The 20,849-nt window shown below is 38.6% G+C and overlaps 1 long non-coding RNA gene across 1 annotated transcript in view; it reads left to right on the forward strand.

Annotated features, from left to right (window-relative positions):
* Nucleotides 1-20,849, forward strand: part of LOC147600538 (uncharacterized) — a 214,065-nt gene that overhangs the window by 172,887 nt on the left and 20,329 nt on the right. Inside the window, exon 2 of the long non-coding RNA XR_015258837.1 lies at nt 4,292-4,399. This is a non-coding gene — a long non-coding RNA (uncharacterized LOC147600538). The remainder of the gene's footprint in view (nt 1-4,291; nt 4,400-20,849) is intronic.

Here is a 20,849-nt window from a genome sequence, read left to right on the forward strand (position 1 = left end):
TATTGACTGTGCTTGTGGAGTGTTCAAAGTTTTGCAGTATTAAAAGGTAAACTTTGCTGAATTATATAAAATAAAAATACCTCTGCATTGCAGGGACAGATACTGCATTCTCTATGCAGAACAAATTCTCATTGAATTTCACTGGAGTTTTTAATCTTTATAAAACCAATTTCTCTCTCTTTACTGAGTATAATAAGATGGAGCTTGCTGAACAGTGAAAAATGACATTCCCTTGTAATAATTCCTTAATAAACATATAAAGTAACTTATCTCCTGAAACAGCTTCCTCTGTATCCCAAATTTTCCTGTTAAATATATTTATTCCCCTGGCCCCCAGGATTTTTCATCCTATTTACTGAGTTTTAATAAAACTGTGCCAACCTCATGAAGTTCAACCAAGCCGAGTGGAAGGTCCTGCACCTGGGACGTGGCAATCCCAGGCACAAATACAGGCTGGACAGAGAATGGATTGAGAGCAGCCCTGAGGAGGACTTGGGAGTGCTGGTGGATTAGAAGCTCAACATGAGCTGGCAATACGCTCTTGCGGCCCAGAAGGCCAACTGCATCCTGGGCTGCATCAAGAGGAGCAGGGCCAGCAGGTCAAGGGAGGTGATTCTCCCCCTTTAATCTGCCCTGGTGAGACCCCACCTGGAGTACTGTGTCCAGTTCTGGAGCCCCCAACATAAGAAGGACATGGACCAGTTGGAGAGGGTCCAGAGGAAGGCCACGAAGATGATAAGAGGGCTGAAGCACCTTTCCTTTGAGGACAGGCTGAGAGAGTTGGGGCTGTTCAGCATGGGGAAGAGAAGGCTCCAGGGAGACCTTATAGTGATCTTCCAGTACCTCAAGGGGGCCTACAAGAAAGATGGGGAAAGGCTGTTCAGTAGGGCCTGTTGTGATAGGACGAGGGGTAATGGTTTTAAAATAGAGGGAGGTAGATTTAGATTAGATATTAGGAAAAATTTTTTACAATGCGAGTTGTAGAACACTGGAACAGGTTGCCTGGAGAGGTGGTGGATGCCTCATCCCTGGAAACATTCAAGACCAGGCTGGATGAGGCTCTGAGCAACCTGATCTAGTGGGGGATGTCGCTGCTCCTTGCAGGGGGGTTGGACTAGATGACCTTTGAAGGCCCCTTCCAACCCTAACCATTCTATGATTCTATGATAAAACAGATTCTATTATTATTTTAAGAGTGCTATCTATGATCCTAGGCTCTACTAGACTAAAAGTGTCTATGTTTGTTGACTCTAAGTGTTTTTCTTTGTTTTCTTGTTTTGTTTTATTTATGGTGCCAGAATAGCAGACCAAATTCATGGGATGATACAGCTGGAGGAAAACTCAAAACGTCACTTAATCTTCTTACACCTGCAGAAAAGAACAGTATGCTATTGTTGACAGATGTTTGTACAATTATTTGTGAGACCTTCAGTGATGGAGTTTCCACAGTCTTCCTCAGCAACATGTTTCAGGAGTGCATTATTCTGTTAGAAATAGTTTTTAGTGTTTTGTGAAAATCTTTCTAGCTGTTTTTGAAAGAGTTTCTAATTGTTTTTATGGCATAATCCTGATAACCATTTAAGCCATTTAGACACAGCTTAAAGAAAGAAAGAATTTCTTTGTATGACTTTCAAATTTTTTTTTTAGAACTTTCCTAAAATGTAGTAATACATTTTCATTTCTCTATTGTTCTTCAGTAGAAATTAACATTTTATTTGCTTTGCAGTATTTTTTTTTAATTTTCCTAGGTACCTTGATGAATTGCATTAAATAAGTTGTCCATCATGAAATTACTCTTTTCCTTAGTGATTGATGTTGATTTGGGAGATATCAATGCAGGTGAATTTATGTAAAGTTGTCAGATCCAATATCCACCTTTGCTTATGCCTTAAAAATTTCCTTTGGTGTTATGCTATCTAATTCTCTGACTTGTTTATTCCTGGAATTCTTTGCTGCTGTTTTATTCTTGACCTACATGCATTTCAGTAAGAAACTTTAGTCTATCTTTCTATTTATCCTTTTCTTCAGGACATTAGTAAGTGTGTAATAAATGTGTCAAATAGCACCACTGTTAGTAAGAATCCAGGGGCATCTCACTATTAACCTTCTCCATGTTGAAAATGAACAGTTATATCTACCATTTGATTTTCTATCTCTTAGCCTTTTTCTAATATAAATCAGAAATTTTAGAATTCATTTTGTGGCTTCTGTTTCCTTAATAATCTCTTGTGAAATTTTTTATCAAAGATATCTTGAAAGTCCAAGTACATTATTTTAATTTAATGAGTGTTTTTGCTATTCACCCTGTGCTATAACTTCTTCTATGTCCATATAATGCAGTTGCATATATTCCAGTGGGGAGCAAGTGAGGAAGTTGGTATTTTCTCAGTTATTTTCAATTTAAATAGTCACAGTTTACTCAGGTGAAAAGTTTAGTTCTGTTGCTGATATCCTGCATTACTTTGAGGAAGATGGGTATTGGAAATATTTGTATTGTGCAAGCTAGGAGGGTCCATTTTCTTAAACAACAGAAGACCTTTTGTCCACTTCAGCTATGAATATAATGAAAGGTGCACTATTGCCTAGGACATTTTGCTCATTTCTTATGCATGCAAACTTCTGAAACGAAATGCAATATTGAAAATACTGTTAGTATCAATCTTAATCACTACAAGAAAACTTAACGAGAGTTCCTTTAATTATTAGACCAAATGATACCTTTGTAAGTTCTTTGTTTTAGTTTGCTTGTACAGTTTTGTAAAAGTATGTGTCACCAGTTCTTACCCTTGCAGGATTACTAAAGTACTCAGAAAAGAGTACCTGTCGGCTGGGCAGAGAATGGATTGAGAGTAGCCCTGAAGAGAAAGACTTGAGGGTACTGGTGGATAAGAAGCTCAACATGAGCCAGCAATGTGTGCTTGCAGCCCAGAGAGCCAACCATATCCTGGGCTGCATCAAAAGAAATGTGGCCAGCAGATTAAGGGAGGTGATTCCTCCCCTCTACTTCGCTCTTCTGAGACTCCACTTGGAGTACTGCGTCCAGCTCTTGGACATAAGAACGACATGGACCTGTTGGAGTGAGACCAGAGGAGGGTCATGAAGACAATCAGGGGGCTGGAGCACCTCTTCTATGAAGACAGGCTGAGAGAGTTGGGGCTGTTCAGCCTGGAGAAGAGGAGGCTCTGGGGAGACCTTATTACAGTCTTTCAGTACTTAAAAGGGGCTTATAAGAAAGACAGGGAGAAGATTTTTACCAAGGCCTGTTGCAATGTGATAAGGCGTAATTGTTTTAAACTAAAAGAGGGTAGATTTAGACTAGATATAAGGAAGAAATTTTGCAATGAGGGTGGTGGAACACTGGAACAGGTTGCCCAGAGAGATGGTAGATGCCCCATCCATGGCAACATTCAAGGCCGGGTTGGATAGGCTCTGATCAACCTGATCTAGTTTGATATATTCCTGTTGATTGTGGGGAAGTTGGCCTAGGTGACCTTTAAAGGTCCCTTCCAACCCAAATTATTCTATGATTCTATGATTCTTCAAGGTACCATTTCCAAATATATTAAATGGAAATATAGAAATGCATTTTACAACCAATATGATCAATTATATTAATATTAATGTAGTAAATATTGTATATTTATATTTAAGAAAAATCTCTGCTCAGGGGTCCAAAAGTATATAAAATGCTATATAATTTGAAATATTTAATGTCTGTGCAGATTTACCTGTTTTCTTTTGTTCTGTGGTATTGTGTGAATATATAACATAAATCTTATAATTACTTATTCCGTCTATTAAAAATGATAAAAAAATATAACCTCTATTTTGAAAAATTCTTCTGCAATAACAAAGATCTATTAAAATTGCACTTAATCAAATGATTACAGGGAGACCGTATTATTGCCTTGGAAATAAGTCAGAAGAATATGAGAGAAACTTGACATAATTATTTTCAGAATTTTTCTTAAGGTAAGAAGAAAAATATATTTTTCCATTTTGAGAAACTATGTTAAAGAAAAACAGAGTGTTCTCAGCATATTTTCTCTTAAAACAGTACTATGAAAAAAATTATTTTGCTCATGTGGAGCTACTACATTTATACTGACAATGACTGGGCACAGATATAAAATTTCCCTATGGTTATTTCCTATGGTTATTCTCCTGGAATATGATGGAAATGAAAGGAAATTGAAATTCTTAATGGAAATGAAGGAAATTGCCTTTCCAATGGAAAAGAAGGAACTAGATCATAACAAGGTATAATGTGTATTTGCCTCTTGACTTACAGAGACTACTTTTCATTGGGTTTTGAAGACAACAGAACAAGAAAACGAGGATGCTACTGTAGAGACAGCTGTATTCCTTCTCCTGCTTCAGGCCAAGACACTAAGCAGAGGTGAGGGTCCTTTCACCAATTTGCTTTGCACAGTGTATGAAGCAAATGATTACTCTGCCTTGTTTCTTATTTTCTAGAGTCTTGATTGCTTGTAATCATTGCTTTTTACACTTTTCTGTTACTAGGTATTTTTTTATCCTGTTATCTTATTTCAATTAAATAACATTCTTTGTGTAAAGTAGGTTGTTCACAAATAAAGGCCTTTTTTTTTTGCCAATTTCTATTATATTTCAATTAAATTCTACACAGCAAGAGTGTGAGAGGATAATGGAAGTCGTTATAGTCTCCTACTTATATTGTAGGATTATCTAAACAGATTTATACAATATGTTCTGTTTCATCAAAAATAGAATCCTTAATTTCCTTTTACCTGCTAGTGAAGTATTCTATTGAATAGAAATATTTGTGCAGTACTTAAGAAAAAAAAGCTCAAAATAAAAGTTGTTTCCAGTTTTTGTAGGTCTTCCCCCCCCCCCACTTTGATTAAATGAACATCAATGTGTAAAATGTTTATATCATTATTGTTTACAAAAAGCATGGTTGGGAGAGGTGTTTTGTTCAACTTTAACTTTAAACACTGGTCTGAATTCGGTGCAACTTCACAGATTACACTGAATACCATAGCACTATATTAGGAGAAAATTCTTCTGAAAGAAGGCAGACTTATTATGTTCTTAAGAAAGAACTTTTATTTCATTTATTAATCACTGAACTCTTAAATGAACTTATGAGTACTTAATAAATACTCATAAATATATTTTTTTTATTACATCAGTTGTTAATGCTCCAAGATTTATTCTGTTTTACAACATGTAGCAAGAAAAAAACTTATCATTTTGTCTCAATAGCTAATTCCAAGAACAGTGTCAACTTTCACTGTTTCTGCAAAAGACACTGATAAAACAATTTTGCATTGTAAACAAACACATTTCTTTTTTACTTTGTCACTAATAGCTATTTCATCTATTCAAACTAACAGAAGTCTGAAAATGCAATTTCCTTGTTCCTGCTTATGCAGGTCTTCTCTTATCTCAGGCCATGAAAATTGAATAAGTCAGTCCTATTTCAGTTAAAGTGAGATTCACTTTTAAACTTGCTGTAGCAAGTAACTATTGTAGTACAATTAAAGAGAAAGTATGTTTTATTTTGAAATTGTAGTAATTCCGTGGTTTTAAGCTTAATAAAAGCAAAAACAAACAAACAAAAAAGCCCTTATAGATAGTGAGAATGATTAGGAAAAAGATGTAAAGTAGTGGAGAGTGGAGTTAAGTTTTCCCTCTTATCTTTCAGCTTAAAACACATCCTTATCCACACGATTTCCCTATTCAACAAATAATTTAATATTGTGTTTACTAAGCAATTTATTAGAAGTATAGACACTACTTATTTATGCCAATTCTTGTAATTACATTAGGTGCAGCAGAAAAAGGCAGTAACTAGAATGTCTGTAATTTAATTTAGTTAATAGACTACAGAAGAGCTCATTATATGATGAGACTTTCTAATGTGCTTATTCTGTGACTAAATTAATCAACATCTATAGGATGTTCCAAAATAGGAACTTGGCTGCTTTACTAATAAAAATATTGGCCAACATTTTCTTAACAAACTGGAAAAACAACTAGTTGCTTATGGAAATACAAAAAATAAACCATAGCTTAAATTCCTTTATGCCATCACAAGTGATATCCATGTCAGTTCATAATGATTAATTAAGATTTTTTAATGTACTTACTATTTTTACAGAAACATAATGCATGCTTTCATTTATAATTCTGTACAGTAAACTGGCAGTTTCATAACTCATTCATACACCAGAGGTTGCAATTCTGCTTTCACAGATGAAAGGTGCCCTACAAATATAAGTTATTTATGACTACAATGGCTTGAGGCATACTGATGTTTCACACGGGCATATGGTAAAAACTATGAGGTACAGGAGGAAATTTGATGTAAAAAGTGCTTCAGACAGATTCTAATTTAAAATTCTGTAGGGAAGATACTGGCAAGTTTAATCAATTTCTTGCTTCCCTTGAAGATGTTACTATATTCAGGCAGTTTTTCATGTAATTCCTTCTGGAACAGAAGATGGCTTGGCCATTAAGGTTGTTGTTAAACGTGGACTGCAACAGTTTTCTGAAAGTTTAAAACATACTGATAGAATGGGAAACAAATACAAAGTAGCTGCTAAGTCACTATTTCTCTCTGATCAAGATTCTTTCCAATTCATTTGCAAGAGAAAATAGCTACCATGTTATTTCTTTTCTCCGATGAAGCAGAGTCTATCATCCAGTTCTACTTGAAAATTTTGTGCCTCCACTTGCAGTGTTACTTCATAACAAGTGTTATAATGCAGTCAGTCTCTCACAACAGGAGTCAGTCTCATAAATGAAACAGAATTTGGATATTGCAATGTTCCTCAACTCCTGATACTCAACTTGGAGTTTAGTTTGAAAAGATATCAGCAGGCAGCTTCAGGTATATAACTGAAGCGTGAGATTCATGCCCTTCCAATAAATTAATTAAAGAAGTCTCACAATCACTAGCCCTTGCTCTCATTGGGGACTTCATCTTACCAGATGTCTGCTGGAAATAAAACACAGTGGAGAGGCAACAGTATAGGAGGTTCCTGGATTGTGTGGAATGTAACTTCCTGACACGGTTGGTGAGAAAGCCTACCAGGGGAGGTGTCTCGCTCAATTTACTGTTTACAGAGATGGACTGGTAGGACATGTTGTTGGAGGCTGCCTTGGGCTTGGTGACCATGAAATGCTAGAGTTCTCAATTCTTGGTGAAACGAGGAGGGAGGTCAGCAAAAGCTCTACTATGGACTTCCAGAGGGCAGATTTTGGCCTGTTCAGGACACTGGTTGACAGAGTCCCTTGGGAGACAGTCCTGAAGGGCAAAGGGATCCAGAAAGGCTGGACATTCTTCAAGAAGGAAGTCTTTAAGGTGCAGGAGCAGGCTGTCCCCATGTTCCCTAAGACAAACCAATGGGGAAGACAACTGGCCTGGCTGAACGGGGAGCCTTTGCTGGGACTCAGGAAAAAACGGAGAGTTTACCTCTTTTAGAAGAAAGGGCAGGCAACTCGAGAAGAGTACAGGGGTCTCCTTAGGTCATGCAGAGAGAAAATCAGAAAGGCAAAAGCCCAGCTAGAACTCAGTTTAGTCAGTGTTGTAAGAGACAGCAAAAAAAGTTTTTACAAACACATTAACAACAAGAAAAAAAGGGCCAAGGAGAATCTCTGTCCTTTATTGGGTGCGGTGGAAGAACATTGCCACCAGGGATGAGGAAAAGGCTGAGGTACTTAATGCCTTTTTTTCCTCAGTCTTTGATAGCCAGACCCGTTATACCCAGGGTATTCAGTTCCCAACCTGGAAGACAGGGACAGAGAGCAGAATAAACCCCCCATAATCCAGGAGGAAACAGTTAACAACCTACTATGTCACCAGGATGCTCACAAGTCTATGCGGCCAGGAGGAATCTACCCGAGAGTACTAAGGGAACTGGTGGAGTAGCTTGCCAAGCCACTCTTTGTCATTTATCAGCAGTCCTGGTTAACAGGGGAGATCCTGGATGACTGGAGGCTTGCCAATGTGATGCTCACAAGAAGGGCCGGAAGGAGGATCCGGGGAGCCTGACCTCGGTGCCTGGAAAGATTATGGCGTGGTTCATCTTGAGTGTGCTCATCAGGCATGTGCAGGACAAGCAGGGGATCTGGCCCTGCCAGCATGTCATGAAGGGCAGGTCCTGCTTGACCAACCTGATCTCCTTCTATGACTAGATGACCTGCCTAGTGGATGAGGGAAAGACTGTGGATGCAATCTACCTGGACTTTAGTAAAGCCTTTGATAGTGTCTCCCACATCATCCTCCTAGAGAAGCTATCAGCTCATGGCTTAGACAGGTGTACTCTTCACTAAGTTGAAAACTGACTGGATGGCCAAGCCCAGAGAGTTATGGTGGACAGAGTTAAATCCAGTTGGCAGCTAGTCACAAGCAATGTTCGCTGGGGCTCTGTTTTGGTGCCAGTCTTGTTTAATATCTTTATCAATGATCTGGATGAGGCGATTGAGTGCTCCCTCAGTAAGTTTCCAGAGGACACTATATTGAGTAGGAGTGTCGATCTACTTGAGGGTAGGAAAGCTCTGCAGAGGGATCCAGACAGGCTGGATTGATCGGCCGAGGTCAATTGTACAAGGTTTAACAATGGCAAGTGCTGGGTCCTGCACTTCGGTCACAACAACCCGGTGCAACACTACAGGCTTGGGGAAGAGTGGCTGGAAAGCTGCCCGGTGGAAAGGGACCTGGGGGTGCTGGTTGACAGCCAGCTGAACATGAGCCAGCAGTGTGCCCAGGTGGCCAAGAAGGCCAACAGCATCCTGGCTTGTATCAGGAATAGTGTGGCTGGCAGGAGTAGGGAAGTGATTGAGCCCCTGTACTTGACACTGGTGGGGCCACACCTCGAATACTGTGTGCAGTTTTGAGCCCCTCAGTACAAGAAGGATATTTCCTTGCTAGAGTGTGTCCAGGGAAGGGCAACGAAGCCGGTGAGGGGTCTGGAGAATAAGTCTTATGAGGAGTGGCTGGAGGAACTGGGATTGTTTAGTCTAGAGAAGAGGAGGCTGACGGGAGACCTCATTGCTCTCTACAACTACCTGAAAAGAAATTGTAGTGAGGTGGGTGTTGGGCTCTTCTCCCAAGTAATGAGCGATAGGATGAGAGGAAATGGCCTCAAGTTGCATCACAGGAAGTTTAGATTGGATATTAGGAAAAAATTATTTACTGAAAAAGTGGTCAAGCATTGGAACAGACTGCCCAGGGAAGTGGTGGAGTCACCATCCCTGGAGGTGCTCAAAAAACATGTAGATGTGGCACTTCGGGACATGGTTTAGTAGGCATGGTGGTGCTGGGTTGATGGTTGGACTTGATGATCTTAGAAGTCTTTTCCAACCTTAATGATTCTATGAAATACTGCTGAAAGACAGGATTGAGATATATAAAGTGCATCTACAGTAGTCCAGTAATGCACAAGTCAGAGTTAAAAATATTAATGCCTGTGTAGTGCAAATATGTCTGATTTAGTAGACAAAGCTAAAAGGTCCATTGCTTGAAAACTGAAGCTAGACAGTTTTAAATTAGAAATAAATTTTTATTTTCAGGGTATAAATCATTGGAAGAAAAGGCGATTTAGAATGTGGTGAATTTTCCGGTGTTTGAATTCTGTAAATAAAAGTTTTACTTGAGTTCAATTATAAACCATAGATGTGGTCTTGAATAATCAGATGATTTTTTTTTGTGATTTACGTTCTTCAAGAGTTTTGTTAAATCATCACAATCATCCCTTCTCACCATGTATTTGCTTAGGATTTTTAGGCTATTCAATATCTAACAAACAAACAAGAAACATATTTGAAGAATCTTGGGGTTAGGATAACAATTCTCAGTGACTTTCAGTAAATGGAGACACCTGACTGTCTTAGGTCCAAACCCATCTAATTTTAGCAGTTTCTGTTTCCTTGTCTTAACTGAGATTTAGTTAGATTATTGAATCACTTAAAAGTGTTCTTTGTGTTTCTTTTGATTTTGGCTTGAGATTTTTGTTCAACTACTCTTATGATTTTGTTTCATAAAATTTCAATACATGTTGTTATTTTTGAAAGACAGCATGTTATTATGTGTAGTAGTAATACAGTGTTAAGTCCTCTGTGAGTGGTAATCTACATGAGCTGGTGAATAAGGAGTTAAAGTTGAATGGAGCTTTAGCTATAGTTAGCTTTAACCAATTTACTTTGGCTATAGAATTATTTCAGTAGTCTTTATATACTTATTGCAAGAACTGGCAAGAGAATCAGATATGAGTAAAAGCTACACATTTTACCTAAGAATACTCAGAAGAATGAAAAAAATAACACATATGTTATGCAATTAAGTTGTCCCTTTAGAATTTGCTTAATTTCAACAGCTTTCCAAGCCATTATTTTTTTTTCCCCATTACTCTATTTTAGAAGTCATCTGTGAAATTCAAACTTGGCAAGACTAAAATATGAATCTGATGGATTTGAAAGCTCCATTGCATCCATTGCATCCTCCCTCAGAATAATCTGTCTACTGTCGGTCTCAAACCAATGTCCATTGAATCTGAAGCTGCAACAGAGAGCAGAAAACAGATTGAATGTGCAGCTTCAGTAGCTTTGTTGCTGTAGGAACAGTTTATTGTAAGATTGAGTTTAAATTTACTAAAGCCTGCAACACTGTATTGAAGTAGAAAGAGATGTTTTCAGTCAAGGAATATTCTATCAGAATGGGATGCATCTTCTTTAATGATCACTAGCACTGAATTAGCTAGAAAATTCAGTACTACTAACTTTTTAACCTGTATCACTTTTGCCTTTCTAGAGATAAGCTTTAACCAACTATAAGTCATCTTATTTGAGCACGAAGTCATACCAGTAGTAGTCATAGAGTCATACAAAATGAAAAATATACGGAGTTATGTTTTATCTGCATGTTACCAGCATTTATGTCTCTCAGTATATTGCCTAACAGCTCTTTTAAAAGTTTTAGAGAAATGTCAAGTAGGATAGAGAACTGATCCTCATAAAACTCCGTAAAATGAAAGATCTGGAACTGGAGGTTCCTGCACATACTTTTTGGGTACATTCCTTGGGAAGGTCCTAAATCATATTAAGAGATTCATTTGATTCCTGGCACTTCTGTCAGGTGGAAGAAAAAGTGATATTAGTGTTGAGAGAGCTAATGTTGCAGAAAGGCTATGGAAGATAAGAATGGACGTCTGTCCATCACCATTTATTAAGCCTACTAAAGCAGTTTCCTTCTCTTATTTAAGCATAAGAATAGAGGCTTCCGAGTCTAAAATATCAGTATCTGATAGATGAATTTGCACTTGGCTAGGTTTTATTTAACTGTTTTATTAGATCAGAGTGGGGCTAGGCTAGGTGTAACATAAGCCAAGGGTTATTGTATCCCATCTATATTCTTTCAATTTTTACCAAGCTTCAGTGGCACACGTGGTGAAAACTATGCTAATGGTCAATTATTACCTATAGAAATCTATTCTAGAGATCAGCAGCAATTCTGCCCGTATTGATTCTTCTACATAAATCACTGCACTGTTTGCTTACATAATGCAACCAGCAAGAAAACAAGTACACAATCAGTTTAGAAGCTATTCACTATTGCTCAAAGTATCTTACAGAGAATTTATTTTGGAATTAAGAAAAGAAATTATGGCCTGTTTTACCTCATCACACTTTCTAATTTGGAGTAGCAGCTCCCATAACTCTTACAGTACAGTAGCTGCTGGCCTGATTGACTTCAGTTTAAACTTTTGTTTTATTGGTGTTTCAGCAAACTCTTTTGCTTGTGAATGCATGATGTTACCTTTTTTCTCCTTCCACACATAAATATGGTTGGTTATTTTTTTTGTTGCTTCTGTTACATTATCATACACATTGCTACTAGTCCAGACAAATTTTCTGATGTGAGATTCTAATCCTAGCTGTTGTTCAGCCACATATCCTATTTGACTAAGGGGCTTCACAGTTGTGGCATTTTGATATTCAGCACATCTGATTGGTAAACAATGAAACAAAAATGCAAGGTAGTTAGTATTTCTGTAGTGAATAACAGCACAGACTGATCAATAACATAATGGACAAAGAAGTGATGAAATGGTAAGCCATAAGTTTGTGTCAATATGGCACCATGTATATAAATGGCTCCCAGAGGTGTTTTACCCCCCAAAACTGCCAAAATTGAGGTGGTGCAGGTCTAGTCCCTTGTGCCTTCTTAAAGAAACCACAACTGTTCCATAGCAGTATAACAGATGTTCAAAAGAATCATTAACAATCTAAATGTATGTATGAGCAGATGTACCATTTCTACCACACATAACTTTGGGGGAGAGGGAGTTTTAAAGAAAATCAATAATGAGCAGATCCGCATATGAATTACTCATCTAGTTGTATTTAAAAGGTAGATTAAGGTTCTTTGCTTCGGTGATTGTGGTTGAGATAGGGAGGACAAGTGATGAGAAGAACTATTAAAATAACCATGCCCGATTGACTTGGCATGTATTACTAGATCAATGAGAGACAAAATACGTGGCAGTGCAAAAGAGAAGCTTATGCCAAAGTCTCAGCCCTACTCTTTTCAGTGCATTTCACTAAAGGCACATGAAATATGGTGCCATTAAAATAAAGGAATAAGTAAAATAAATAGACAGGTCTAAAAGATAGTGGGAAATTCTGTTTACCTATTAAGTAATGTGTTCAGTGACAGGAGTAGTATAACTTTTGTTGGCAACTGGTGGGCACTCCGTGAAGAATGAACTTATGGGAGCTGAATCATTCTTTCAGGCATGATGTCATATTGCCAACAAGATATGCAAAGAGCTATAACTGATAGGGAATATTTAGTCTCAGGATGACCTCAGAAAAGGGTACCAGGGGCGTGTGGAACACTAGTCTTTCTCCCAAGAACATGCCCACAAAACTGTGTAGGTAATTCTCACTTTGTCTTCATGATTTTCTTTCATAATAGATAATTTTGTCTAACATTGGTATCGTAATTCTGTAAGCATTTATTTAAAAAGAAGTGGGAAACTTTGGGAATATTTTGTTTTAATACTAGAATTCCAAACACCTTGATAACTTGCTTGACTTTTCATATCTTTTAATAGACCATTATATCGGCAAGGAGTAACAGTGGGCAATGAAGGAGTAAACAAAAGTGTGGAACCAGTTAAGTGCTTTCTGGAACTCCCAAATGTTAAATCTGTGATTTTCTTATTGAATTTCTGTATACTTTTGGTAAGAAAAATACAATTATTTAACAGGTTTCCTTCAAAAATCACTTTAAACCTCTAAGATTTTTGTCTCCAGCTCTGAGAATATTTTCACTTTTTTTCTATACAGGTCTCTGCACTGATAATACCAGCTCCATAGTTTCATTCTCACCTGCATCTCTGCTTTTTGCCACATATAGAGGCTGATGGTCACTGTGAATATATATATAGAAATTCAGGACATAGTTCCTTTTGTTAATCACATACTATGTGCTGTCAATACACAAAGGAGCAACAATTGTTTTTGCTTATCTACACTGACTCTTGCACAGCTACCTACTGGTGATCTCTCATAAAATTGGTACAAAAAAATAAAAGGAGCTTTGTGGTGTCACGCCAAGTACTTAAACAGCTTCTTTTGGAGGCTATTCTGACAAAATTACTGAGACCTCTCAGAAATTTCTGGTTTGTGACTCTCTTACTTCAGTACACTCACTTCCCCAGCTTATTGAGACTTGCTGGGAAATTTGCAAATGTATAGGTTCCACTGTGGAGACATGACTACCATGGAGATGGCACCACCAAACTCTCATGTGAGTGCACGTGAGATTCTCCAGTCCTCTCTTTTCTACCCCCTCCCTCTCATTACCTCACACAGCAATTTGCTTCTGGCTCACTATGAGAGGAATGTAGCTTTCCTCTCACTCTCCTTCTTCCCACTGCATGAGATGGATTGAGCAAGTTATATCATGGTACATTTGAGGAAAGCCATAGAAGTGAAAAGGCGCATCATGGCTAGGTGATAGAGAGCAAAGCCCAGAAAGGTCAAGGATAAGAAGGCATGACATTTCTTCAGACACCATGAAACTTCTGCACCTGAAAATTCAGAATCATCCTTATTGTGCGGCTTTACAGTTAGTATATTATGACACCTAGCACACAAATTTAAGGTGTGTTTAGAACCACAAGCTTGCAATCACATTTTACTGCTGAAGCTATACATAATCATCTATGCTATCTAGATGTGGACACATACACTCTCTCTTTCCCTCTTTGTCTCTAGCTTCCTCTGGTTCAATATTGCATTATGCCTTACAGAAAATTTTATGTAAACATAAGCTGAGGATATGTTTTCCAACAGCCACTGCTATTTGCCATCCAGGAAAAGAAGATATAATTTTTATTCTCATTTGGTTATAGCTGGTCATCATATTTCTGCTTTAGAAAGTGCATCTGCTCTCCTCTAAATTAATACCATCAATGCACTAGACAGTGTAGTTCTGCATCTGATATATTGTGAGACAAAACAGAGAACAAAGCAGAGACAAAAATAAAGCATCTCTGTTAGGTGCAGAGGACAATCAATTAGATTCATTATCTGTTTTACATTCTAGTCACTGCTTTTAAAAAAAGAAGTACATAATACCATGGCAACAGTTTGAACTGCAGTTCTTTATGGTGTATAATCATTATGGATTCTTCAGCATTCCCTGAAAATTGATATAAAAAGTCACAGGAGTTGTACTGCCTACTATGCTGATTAAATGACAAGTTTGTAATTTACAAGTGCCTTATTGCCATGGGAAGGCAATCATACAACTCCGTTTTCAAACTCGAGGGTTTTTGAAACATGCTGTATGATCTCTAGCTGGGCTGCAAGCTAAGATTAAATTGAAAGGATAGGATGTAGATTTTAGAACATGGTGTTGACATTTACTGGCCAATCAAATTTTGCAACTTTCCTGCATGACAGCAGATGTTGACCTTTCAAGCTTTCCCTATCCGCTTTCACGCATTACCTGCAGAAATTAACATTAACTCGCTTCTTGCTCCTTGCTGCTATTAATGTCAGCTGGGAATTGAGAATCATGAATTCATTTATTACACAGAGTGGAGACCTGTTTTATACTCTAAGCACAGAAGGGCTGCTCCTGGGAGCTGGTATTTTTGGAAGCTGCTTCAACTACCTTTGTGGCTGAGGGATAGCTGGGAGCTATGGTGCAGAAAATGTCACCGGGAACAAGAGCAGAAAAAGACAGCGGAGGACAGATTCAAGGAGAAACCTAGGGGCCAAATACTTGCAAATAATATTGGATATAGAGAGCTTAAAGTCTAAAATGAAACACTTAAAGCTATTCTAATGGAGTGCAAAACTAGACGCAAGGTACCAATGTCTCTTTGACTTGTTAACCGAACTATGAAAATGTAAGCCTGCATAATATACAGCCTGGTAACAAGAAGCTTCAGGGGGTTACACAGCATTGCCTGAGGCTCTCTGATATTATACTCTAAGGGAAATATTAACTTTGGTAGAGATGTCCCCTGCAACCTGACTAAGATTTTGATACAATTTCAGTCAATAATGGAATCTTATGCCTAAAAAGCAACTAAATATAAAAGGTACATTTTCTGTCTTGTCCTGTCAGTTCTGTTAAGAGGAAAAGCTTCTTTTGAATACCTACAGAAATATTATCGTCAGAAAGGAAAAGCTAGTGTCTATAACTATAAAATTGTTCCTGCAAGCATGAAGTAGTTTATGTGTTATTTCTCGAGATAATTTTGCAGTGCGGTGGGTCACTATACTTCAAGTAGCTATGAGTTTCACCCATGTATATTTCTAATCTTACAGTAATACGCTTCAGAGATGTATCTCATTAAATGAAAATCATTTTAGAGTTACATAAGTTCCAGACAATTTTCCAATAAACAAGGAAAACCTGCAGTCATAATTTTTCATTATGTAATTGGAAACATGTTCTAAGTATTAATGAGACGATATTATACATTCATCAAAAAAGAGGCCTTTTTTTTTTTAGCACTATTTGGTCTCAAATTTCCAGAAATAATAAATGCAAAATAGTCTGACCATCAGCCAAGAAGAGTGAGTGCCTTCCGCCACTGACAGTTACATTGGTACTCATGCTATGGTAAATGCCATACCTCTCAAAATTTGTAAAACTGAAAGTGTATCCACAAAACCTTCAGCTAATGTCTTTGGCTGAAGCAAAATTATCTTTGCTAACCTTGTGAAGAGAACTTTAAACTAGGGAAGATGGCAGAGGAAGATGATGACCTATAATCAAGATAATGGGGATCTTTAGACTGAGAATGGTCTTGACTGCAGTGACCATGTGTAGTGGGTTAGCCACAGTAGAGCGGCTAAGCACTATACAGCTGTTTGCTCACTCTCACCCAGAGGGATGGGGAAGTGAATCATAAGGGTAAAAGTAATAAAACTTGTGGGTTGAAACAAAGACAATTTAATATGTAAAGGAAAAATAAAAAAGCGGAGGGGGGTGGGGGCAGTAATAGCGAACTAAAACAAAAATACCAAGTGATGCAAAAGTAGTTGCTCACCTCCATCCACCCAATGGCCAGCCAGTCTCTGAGCAATGGCAATCCTGAAAAACTGCTACCCTAGATTTTATTGCTGAGCATGACATTATACAGTATAGAATGTCTCTTTGGTCAATTCGGGTCAGCTGTCCCAGCTGTGACACCTCCCAGCCTCTTGCTCACTCCCACCTACTTTCTGGGAGGCACAGAGCAAGAAAGAGAAAGCCTTGAAGCTGTATAAATACTGTTTAGCAATAGCTAAAATGTTGGTGTGTTATCAACAGTTTTAGCCACAAATCCAAAACATATCACCCATAAGGGCTGCTGTGAAGAAATTTAACTCCATCCAAGCCAGAATCAATAGACCATAAGATGCTAGAGTTCAGGATCCTGAGAAGAGGGAACAAGGCAAATAGCAAGATGAGAATCCCGGATTTCAGGAGACCAGACTTGGGCCTATTCAGAGACCTGCTTTGAAGAATGCCACAGTAGACAGTCTTGCAGAGAAGAGAAACCTAGTAAAACAGGTTGATTTTTCAAGGGTCATCTCCTCCAAACTTAAGAATGGTCCATCCCAATGTGCAGAAAGTCAAGAAAGATGACTGGATGTCTGCATGGATGAACAAGGTGCTCCTGCCAAAACTAAGACATAATAAAAAAGTATACTACAGGTGGAAACAGAGTCAGGAATATGGAAACACTTTGCAAGTGTGTAGGGATGGGGTTAGGAATGCAAAAGCTGACCTGGAGCTGAGACTAGAAAACAATGTGAAGTGCAACAAGAAGAGTTTCCACAGATAACTCAAAAGGAAAAGTAAGGGAAAATGTGGGTGGACTGCTGAATGGGGCAGATGACCTCATGAGAAGGGACATGGAAAATGTCTTCTTTGTATATGTCTTAACTGGTAAGAGTTGCCTTCAGGAATCATAGATCTCTGTGATCAATGGGAAAGTCTCAAGTAAGGAAGATTTACCCTATGTAGATGAGGATCAGATACGGGAACATTAAACAAACTTAACATAAACAAGTCTATGGAATGTGATGGGATGCACTCACGAGTGCTGAGGAAGCTGGCTGGTGTCATTGTGAGGTGATTCTTGATTATTGTTGAAAGGTTCTGACAGTCGGTAAGAGGTTCCTGAGAACTGTGAGAAAGCAAAAGTAGGTCCCCTTCAAGAAGAGCAAGAAGAACTAACCAGGGAACTACAGCCCAGTCAGCCTGACCTTGATTCCTGGGAAGGAGATGGAGCAAATCCTTCTGGAAGCCATACAGAGGACAAGAAGATGATTGGGAGTGGGCAGAATTGACTTACAAAGCAGAAATCATTCATGACCTACCTGATATCTTGTGATAAGAGAACTTGTCTATGGATGAGGAAGAGCAGTGAATGTTTATCTTGACTTTAGTAGGGTTTTCAACACTGTCTCCCATAACATCCTCACTGACAAGGTGATGAAGAATGGCTTAGATAAATGAGCAGTGAAGTGGGTTGAAAAATAGCTGAACTGCTGGGATCAAACAACTGCATCACAAAGTCCAGCTGTAAGCCAGTCTAGTGGCTTACCTCAGGCCAGTACTATTTAACGTCTTCATTAATGACATGAATGATGGGACACTCAGCAAGTTTGCAGGTGATGCAAAACTGAGAGAACTAGCTGAAACACCAGATGAGTGCTGCTGTTCAGAGAGACCTTCGCAGGTCAGCAAATGGGTGAACAGGAACTTCATGAAGTTCAAGAAAGGGAAATGCAAAGTCTGCATCTGGGGAGGAAGAACCCCATACAGCAGTACACATTGTGCCTCCACAGTTTGGAAAACAACTTTGCAGAAAAGAACCGGAGGTTCCTGTTGGACAAAGAAGTCCAATGGTATCCTGGGATAAATAAGGAAGAGCATCTCCAGCAAGTGCAGGGAACCTCTGCTCGGCATTGGTGAGGTCATGTCTGGAGTGCTGTGTTCAGTGCTGGACTCCTTAGTACAAGACCGACATTGACATACTAGGGCAAGTCCAGCAAAGGACCACTAACGTAGTTTAGGGCTTGGAGCATTTGCCAAATTGGGAAAGGCTGAGAGAGCTGTGACTGTTTCAGCTGGAGACGAGGAGGCTTGGGAAGAAAGGAGTTATCAGTGTGTGCAAATATGCAGTGAAAGGCAATAAAAAAGACTGAGCCAAACTCTTCTCAATGGTACCCAGGGAAAGGACAAGAGGCAGTGGGCACAAATTGAAATATAAGAAATTCCATTTAAACTTATGAAAAACTTTTTTACTATGAAGGTGATGAAACTCTGCAGTGAGTTGCTGAGAGACATTGGTGAGTCTACATCCCTGGAGATACTTGAAACCTAACTGGATGTGATCCTGAGCAACCTGCTCTAGTTGATACTCCTCTGAGCAGGGAGATTGGACTAAGTGATGATTTCTAGAGGTCCCTAAACCTATTATGTGATTCTGTGAAAACCGAGTGATCAAACTAAGATGAGACTGAGTCAAAGTCCAAGGCTTCTAATCAGAGTCCTGTATGGTGGACCCTATTGGCTTCCCTCAGACACCAGAGTACTAAGTAAAACTTGGAACACAAAACCCAGGAAGACAGTCTGATCCTAGCAATAGGTATCCATTACCAAGCTGCCTGTATGTCCAGCCCTACTTTGCACCTGTCTCAGTGCTATTGGTCCCTGCTAGCACTTAATATATTCGCCACATCCGTGGAGAATGTGTGCTGCTGTTAATAGTCCATAAAGAAAAGTTGGAGAGACATATGTGTGCCTCAGCACTGGTACCTCAAGAATGTATGAAAAACTAATAATTCATAATACTGTACCAGGTAGAGAGGGATTCGTTTGGAAGTTGCAATTTCCCTAAATCCATCCCAATAGTTAATTGTCAAGCCCCAATAGGACCCATAAAACCTACTTAGCCCTACTGTTATAGCAGAGCAATAATGTGTTCATTGTGAAATTGTTGGAGTCTGAAGTGCAGCTTATTCTGTAGAAGTCTGACTGATAGCCATTGCATCAGTAATTGAGTTCTTATTTCCTGTAGGGGCTATCAGTGAGGACAGGATAGAATTTCAAGAAGGGTGTAGCTACGTTAATGATTAATTGAAACATTTATTCTTATGTCAAGACAAAGATTTATAGATGTGATGTAGATGTGCTTGCTTCAGGACAAAAGTCAATTAAACAGATGAAACAGGAGTAACCTGCCTTTGTGTGGCAGGTTTTCCCATAACTGTTCTCCTGCAACTTTTTTTCTGAAACAGCTGGGAAAAGCTTGTGTGACAGTGTATGCCCTAGGAGACTAATGGTCTTCTAGTGCTCCCTGAACTAGTGATTTGATCTGTTAGATAGCAACACCAACAGCAACAACAATAATAATATAAAATTAAACATACAAATTTAGTCTGATTATATTACTGCTGGCCAGTTATTTAAGGCAAGTGTAATGCTGGACTATATTACTGTGCAAAAAACACAAATACTTTCTTGTGTGTTAAGATAACACTGCTCTACATTTAATTTACTGTTAATGACCAATTCCTCCCAGTGTTAAAGGGAGAGATGTAATGTGATTTGATTTTAGTCTGCAGCCTATCCATTCTCAAACAAAATCAGCACTTGCTTTCCAGTTTTCAAGCAAGAGAGAATAGTCTGAATAATCTGGCTACCAGGTTGTGTTTTGAAATGTATTAAGAATGGTTAATTTCTAGAGGCATTTCTAGAGGCAGAGTGAAGAATGCATGGTCATTAGATACAGCCACTGTCTATGTGGCTCATCTCAGAATTCTCTACATCTCCTCAATGTACATTCACCTGCCTCAGACACTTGCAAAATGGAAAGTCCACAGACGATATCCATATCACCAAATATTGCCATATTGCCCTTCCGCAAACACTGGGTTAAGTTACTACTATTCAGCAGCTACTTTCTGCCTCGTGGATGCCAAAAGTCATCAACAATAGCAGTAAATATTTAATACACTGAGACACATTTCTAACTTGCTCATACCTGTGACATGAAATATTAGAACAATTCCTAAGTAAATATATATAGTGAGTGAGAATATACATCTGTTATCTATGACTGTTTGGTCTTTTAAGACCTTATGGACCTATACCATGTGGTAGCTGCCTGATACAGTAGCTAAAGAAACAGCTGGCTTTACAAAGCTTTGGCTGTCTTCTTTACTGCACCCTTTCCCTCCCATACAATCCCTAACATGACAGATTGTGTGGGGATCTAACATGGACATCTATCCAGTATGCGGAAATGGTCTGCTACTGATCTTGAAACTAAAGTTTT

This window comes from Chlamydotis macqueenii, chromosome 5 (genome assembly GCF_036417535.1).
Source record: "Chlamydotis macqueenii isolate bChlMac1 chromosome 5, bChlMac1.mat, whole genome shotgun sequence".
Taxonomy (NCBI): domain Eukaryota; kingdom Metazoa; phylum Chordata; class Aves; order Otidiformes; family Otididae; genus Chlamydotis; species Chlamydotis macqueenii.